This window comes from Ursus americanus, chromosome 19 (genome assembly GCF_024610735.1).
Source record: "Ursus americanus isolate L20-20 chromosome 19, mUrsAme1.1.p, whole genome shotgun sequence".
NCBI lineage: Eukaryota > Metazoa > Chordata > Mammalia > Carnivora > Ursidae > Ursus > Ursus americanus.
This window is the reverse complement of record NC_142145.1, coordinates 35,981,049-35,988,447: the sequence shown is the minus strand read 5'-3', so window position 1 is coordinate 35,988,447 and position 7,399 is coordinate 35,981,049. Positions and strand designations below refer to the sequence as shown.

At 40.5% G+C, this 7,399-nt stretch overlaps 1 pseudogene; it reads left to right on the top strand.

The window, feature by feature from the left end:
- Positions 1–286: 286 nt before the first annotated feature.
- LOC148108491 (small ribosomal subunit protein uS2 pseudogene) lies at positions 287–5,967 on the top strand (annotated as a pseudogene).
- Positions 5,968–7,399: the final 1,432 nt, after the last annotated feature.

Below are 7,399 nucleotides of genomic sequence, written 5' to 3'. Positions count from 1 at the left end.
TTTTTAAACAGACTATAATTAATATGCTTAACAAAATAGATGACTAGTATGAATAAATGTTATCAGAATTTACTATAATCTATGAAAATGTTTTTAAATTTAAATTCAGTTAATTAACATATAGTGTATTATTAGTTTCAGAGGTAGGGTTCATTGATTCATCAGTCTTTTTTTTTTTTTTTTAAGATTTTATTTATTTTTTTGACAGAGTGACACAGCCAGCGAGAGAGGGAACACAAGCAGGGGGAGCAGGAGAGGAAGAAGCAGGCTCCCAGCAGGGGCTGGGGGCTCAATCCCAGGACCCTGGGACCACGCCCTGGGCCGAAGGCAGACACTTAACAATTGAGCCACCCAGGCGCCCCTGATTCGTCAGTCTTATATAACCCAGCGCTCATTACATCACGTGACCTCCTTAATGCCCATCACCTAGTTACCCACCCCCCACCCTCTCCCCTCCAGCAACCCTCAGTTTGTTTCCTATGATTAAGAGTCTCATGGTTTGTCTCCCTCTCTGATTTCGTCTCGTTTTATTTTTTCCTCCCTTCCCCTATGATCCTCTGTTTTGTATGAAAAGTATTTAAATGGAAGTTCTACAAGTGATAAAGAATAACAACTGTAATTAAGAACTCAATAGATAGGATTACCAGCAGATTGGATACATTGAAATGGGGTTTGGTGAAATGAAAGATATAAGAAAACACCAAGACTGGGGCGCCTGGGTGGCGCAGTCGTTAAGCGTCTGCCTTCGGCTCAGGGCGTGATCCCAGCGTTCCGGGATTGAGTCCCACATCGGGCTCCTCCGCTGAGAGTCTGCTTCTTCCTCTCCCACTCCCCTGCTGTGTTCCCTCTCTCGCTGGCTGTCTCTCTCTGTCACATAAATAAATAAAATCTTTAAAAAAAAAAAAAAAAGAAAACACCAAGACTGAAGCATGGAGGGGAAAAAAGCATAGAAAATGCAGAGGACAGTGTAGCAATCGTATCTAATATCGTAAGAAGTTCTAACATACAAATAATTTGAGTCTGAAAACGAGATAAGAGATGATGGGGAAAGTCTCTTTAAAGAAAGAGTGGTCAAGAATTTTCCAACACTCATGAATATCAGGTCATAAATTAAAGGAGTACCACAAACACCAAGCAGAATAAATACAAAGAAAAATACACTTGACATTACCTAACAAAACCAAAGAAAAAGAAAAAATCTTAAAAATAGAGAAAAACATCATATTCAAATAAGCAACAAATAAGACTGAGGTTTAACTTCTCAACAGAATGTCAGAAGATGATGTAATATCTCAGAAGTATAACTTCCAAAAGAAAGGGCAATATACATGGTGACAGGTGGTGGCTACACTTATGGTGAGCGTAGTAGAACATGTAGAGATGTTGAATCACTATGTTGTACATCTAAAATTAATGTAACATCGTGTGTCAGTTATACTCAAAAAATATAATAATAAAAGTAATAAAAAGTTTAGGGGCACCTAGGTGGCTCAGTTGGTTAAACATCCGACTCTTGATTTTGGCTCAGGTCGTGATCTCAGGGTCTTGGGTTTGAGCCCCGTGTTGGGCTCTGCGTTAACGTGGGGAGTCTGCTTCAGGATTCTCTCTCGCCCTCTGCCCCCCCCGCCCCTCCCCCACTTGCTCTAAAATAAATAAATAAATCCTTTAAAAATAAATAAAATTAAATAATTAAATAATAAATAAAATTAAATAAGTAAAAATAAAAAAATTAATAAAATCAATTTTAAAGGCAATATAAATACATTTCCAGATAAAAACAAGAGAATTCACTGCCCATTGACTCAAGCAAATACTAAAAGGAGTTCTTCAGGCAAAAGGGAAATGATTCCAGACCGAAAAACAAGTTTAGGAAGAAATGAAGAACCATGGAAAGTACAAATCCGAAGGCAAATTTAACGAATACTAATTGTAAGAAAAGATAATAATGCCTAAAATCAGGACCCAAGTACATTATCGAGGAAGTGGTAAAAGTACTAATTTATAACGGATTCTAATAAAGTAAGGCTGCATGCTGTAATCTCTAGAGTAAAAGAGGAGTACAACTAACAAGTCCACAGAAAGTAAAATAGAGTAATAAAAACTGATTAAAAGAAGGCAAGAGAAAAAGAACATGGAATAGGCAAGATAAATAGATAACAAATAGGAACATGGTAGATCAGTAATTATATTACATCAGTAATTATATGTAAATGAAATATAAGACAAAAATTCTTGCATTTCTTAAGGCTTATATGGTACTTACTCAAGCAAGACACACTAATGGCAAGGATCCAGGGAATTTAAAATTAAAGTATGGAAAAAGATACTCCATTAAAACACTAACCAAAAGAAAGCTGTTAATAGCTGTACCAATATTAAACAAGAAGTAGACCTTAAAGCCAAAGGCTTACTAGAGATAAAAGGGGACATTTCTATTAATAAAAGAGTCAACTTACCAAGAAAATACAATATTCTGAAGTGTATACATCTAATAATTTTGCTTCGAAGTGTATAAAGCTGAAATTGACAAAACTAAAATGAGAAAGATAAATCTACAATCCTAGTGGAAGACTTCCACACGGCTCTCAGTAAATAAGCAGAAAAAATGTTTAAGAATATAGTACATGTGGACATACAGGATATGTTAATAAAATGACCTAATTGACATATAGATAACAGTGCAACCAACACTGGCAGAAAACTCCTTCTGGGTATACAGAGAGCATTTACCAAAGCTGACCGTGTGCTGGTTTGTAAAGCAAGCCTCAACAAATTTCATCAGAATGAAATAATTCAGCATAGTGCTGTCCAACAAAACTTAGTCTGTTCTTGTCAGTATTGTTCAATACAGTAATCACATAGCTAATACAGTGGTCACTAGCCACATGTGGCTGCTGAACCCTTAAAATGTAGCTAATGTGACTGACGAACAACATTTTATTTAATTCTAATTAATTTAAAGAGCCACATCTGGTTAGTGGCTACCACACTGGACAGCAAGACTTAGCATATGTTTTCAGACAACAATAAAATTAGCTAGAAATCAGTAACACACACACTAAAAAAAAAAAAAAAAAAAAAAAAAAAAAAAAAAAATTCCCAAATGTTTAGAAATTAAGACAACGTAAATCACTTATAGGTAAAAGAAGCAAGCATAGTGGAAATTTGAAAGGTATTTTTGTCTGGGTAACAGTGAAAATCATGGGAAAGAACTAAAGCCCTGATTAAAGAGAAATTTATAGCATTCAGTGCATATATTAGGAAAGAAAGGGCTACAATTCACTGATTTAAATATCCACTGCAAGAAGTTAAAAAAGAATAGTAAGTAAATCTAAAGAAAGAATGTAGAGAGGTTCATACAGTGCTGTTCCGTGTTCCCGTTGTGGCTTAAAGGGAAATTTTCACAATCTCCAGAATAGTTGATGTCCTGCAAATGAAGGAAGAGGGTGTTCTCAAATTCCTTACAACATGTACCCACTTAGGTGGTACCAACTTGACTTCTAAATGGAACAGTACACCTACAAAAGGAAAAGTGATGGCATCTTTATCACAAATTTGGAGAGAACCTAGGAGAAGCTTCTGTTGGTAGCTCATGCCATTGTTGCCATTGACACCCAACCGATGTCAGTATCACGACCCTCAGGAATACTGGCCAGCGAGTTGTGCGGAAGTTTGCTGCTGTCACTGGAGCCACCCCTGTTGCTGTCCACTGCTCTCCTGGAGCCCTCACTAACCAGATCCAGGCAGCCTTCCAGGAGCCAAGACTTCTGGTGGTTACTGACCCCAGGGCTGACTACCAGCCTGTCACAGAGGTATGTCATGTTGACCTGCCTACCACAGCAACGGTAGAGCAACTCATCTGCTGTATGTGGACATCGCCATGCCGTGCAGCAAGGGAGCTCACTTACTGGGTCTGATGTGCTGGATGCCGGCCCAAGGAGGTCTGCCCATGCGTGGCACCATATCTCATGAACGGCTAGAGGAGGTCATGCCTGATCTCTGCTTCTACAGAGATTCTGAAGAGATTGGAGGGGAAGAGCAGGCCACTGCTGAAATGGCTGTGACAAAGTAGGAATTTCAGGGTGAACGGACTGCTCCCGCTCCTGAATTTACCGCTACTCAACCTGAGGTCCCAGACTGCTCTAAAGGTGTGCAGGTGTGTCCTCTGGACCTAGACAGCAGATCGCCCCTGAAGGCTGGTCTGCAGTTCCCACAACTCAGGCCCCTGAATGGATAGGAATGACTACTGAATGCTTGTGAGCTGTTCTGCCACAGACTCTTAAACAGGAAATGGAAATATGGTCAACAGAAAATAAACGGCTTCCTTACAAAAATGAAAGGAAAAAGAACGAAAGGAAAAAAATTGTAGAGCATCAATTAATGAAACAGGAAACAAACATTTCAGCTCAGCTTTTGAAAAGAATAAAACTGATAATGCCCCAGCAAAACTAATCAAGAACAAAAAAGGAGAGAAGTACCATCTGTCAGTGTAAGGAGTGCAAAAGTGGCCATTACTGCAGATCTACAATCATTACAGATATAATGTAAAGGATACGATTAATAATTTTATCAAACATTTTGAAATTTTATCCCACATTAACACAAGAAGAAATATAAAATCTAAATAATTTGGGGTCTATTAAGGAAGTTATCTGTAGTTTAAAATTTTTCCTATAAGGAATATTCCAGGCCAGATATCACGGTGGGGAATACGTCCAGATGTTAAAGGAAGAAATAAACCAATCTTACACAATCTCTTCAAGGTAATGGGAAAAGATGGTACATTACCCAAATCATTTTATGGAAGCTGTAGAGTATGATCCTTACAGAGGAAGATTTAACTCCTGGAACAACAAGAGGAGGAGCCCAGCTTTCTCCAGGGTTTTGGCACATCCGTCTCTCCACATCTCCCTGGGGTACCCTTCAAACCTTTGATCACTCCAGCTGTCAGTGAGCTGCAGCTGAGCCTCCAGGGCATATTAAAAGGAATCTTTTTTCAGACATTTGGGATCCAGTTCTCTGACAGACTAAATCCATCTACAGTATCATACAATGCATATTTACAACACTACACTTCTCTAGACAAAGCGTTTGTCATTTGTTTATAAACATGGTTTGGGTTAGATATTTTCATTGAATTTCATTTAGCCTGCTTAGTCAATGATATAGCTAATTGAACAGAGCCAGTGGAATTAATTCTCAGGCCATCAGTTGGTCCAGGGGGGCCCATACGAAGTTCTACAGGAAAGGAAACATTTCTTGCCTTAGGGAAGAAAGTAACCATCTAAATTAGGTATCAGCAAAGTACCACAAGAAGGCCAGCCTGGCCGCCTGTTTTTGTAAACATTGAAATGGAACCCAGCCATCCCTATTTGTTCGTGTGTTATCTATGGCTGCTTTCTGCTACAACGGCAGAGTTGCAGAGTTGCAACAGAAACCGTAGGGCCTGCAAAGCTGAAATATTTATTATCTGGCCCTTTACAGAAAGAATTTGCTGACCCCTGACCTAAATGAGAATTTTCTTTCTTTTTAACATGTTTTTTTTTTTTTTTTTCCTGATTATAAATGTGCTGCTAGGGGTGTGTGGGTGGCTAGTTGGTTAAGCATCTGCCTTCGGCTCAGGTTGTGATCTCAGGGTCCTGGGATGGAGCCCCATGTGAGGCTCTCTGCTCAGCAGGGAGTCTGCTTCTCCCTCTTACTTTCCCTCTGTGCTTTCCCTCTCTCTCTCTCTCAAATGAATAAAATCTTTAAGAAAAATTGAATGTGCTGCTAGCTTATCGTAAAAAGAAAAAAATGGTAATATGTAAGAGAATGAAGATAAAAGTCACCTTCTCCAGAAGCTTATTTTGTGAACGTAGAATTTTGGTGTGTGCCATTCTACATACATATATATGTACTATTTTTTTCAAAGACAATAGTGATAATGGTAAACTAAATTTTCCCCATTGTTATTAACATTTTACATGTCATAAGCACAGCTCTACATCATCACATTAAATTATGGCTGTAGTGGATATTTATAATTTATACTTGCTTTTCTCAGTATTCCCCCCACCCCACCCCCACCCCCACCCCAAGCTTTCTCAATAGTAGCACCTACCCTGATTTTCCTTTAGTAATTCACCCTTACTAGGCCATTAAGCTTTCTTTAAATTTGACTTTGACGTAATTTCAAACATACAGAAAATTGCAAAAATAGTACAAAGAATTCCCATACACCCTTCACCCAGATTCCCCAAACATTGGCATTTTATTACAATTTCTTTATGATTCTCTATCTACCTGCTTTGTTTAACCAGATAGATCTGTATCCATCTATCTATTTATCTACCTATATGGAGGGTTTTTTCTTTTTTTTTTTTTTAAGATTTTATTTATTCATTTGACAGAGATAGAGACAGCCAGCGAGAGAGGGAACACAAGCAGGGGGAGTGGGAGAGGAAGAAGCAGGCTCATAGCGGAGGAGCCTGATGTGGGGCTCGATCCCATAACGCCGGGATCACGCCCTGAGCCGAAGGCAGACGCTTAACCGCTGTGCCACCCAGGCGCCCCTGTAGGGTTTTTTCTAAATAGTTTAAGAGTAAGTGCAGACGCAGTGCCCCTTTGACATTTAAATGGCGCAAAAAGGAAGAGGATTTTAAGCCCAAGTGCCATGGTCTGACCTCTGTGATCTGGCTGTTACGTCGAGAACTGAGTGAAGTTCAGCAAGCAGGGAGGCTATTGGCCTGAGCAGCTAGAAGGACAAAACAGCCGCTTTCGAAGATAAAGGGGACTATAAGAAGAACAGGTGTGGGGAGAAATTAAAGGTTTGACGTTGGGGCACGCTAAGTTTAAGATGCCTAATTAGCCGTCGTTCCAAACCCAGTTTACAGGCCACTTCCTATTTGCAGGGCGGGTGTTCCGCTCGCATACCCATAACCCCCTAGGACGACTGCCTGCATCATCCATCCACCCCTGAGGTCGCAGGCCCGCGAGACCGCGAGTCCAGGGAGCAACTGACTCCCGCTTGACCTCTGGCCGGCCGCTCCACCTGTGTGAGGCTGAATGGTGCCACCTGGAAGTGTGGAGGAATTCCTGCTCCGTGGGAGAAACGGAGCGGAGGGAGGGAGAGTCTGCAGAAACGTCTCTCCCTCCCCCGCAGCCAGGGTGGGCTGAGCTGAAGTAGTCCCGCAGCCCCTGTGCTCTGAACACAGTGAGACTGAGCGGACAGCTACTAGGAAGCGCTTGGATGCGCTCTCCTTCCTTCTTCACCCCCCATTTACCTTCCTCAACCTTTTCTGGGATTGCATCACCCCAAGAAAGTATTAGCAGTAAGGTTGTTTTTTAATCTTAGGCTCCGTTTCCTTAGGAACTCAGACTAAAGCAAGCCTCAGAGCGGCTATGGCTGGGATATATGAGC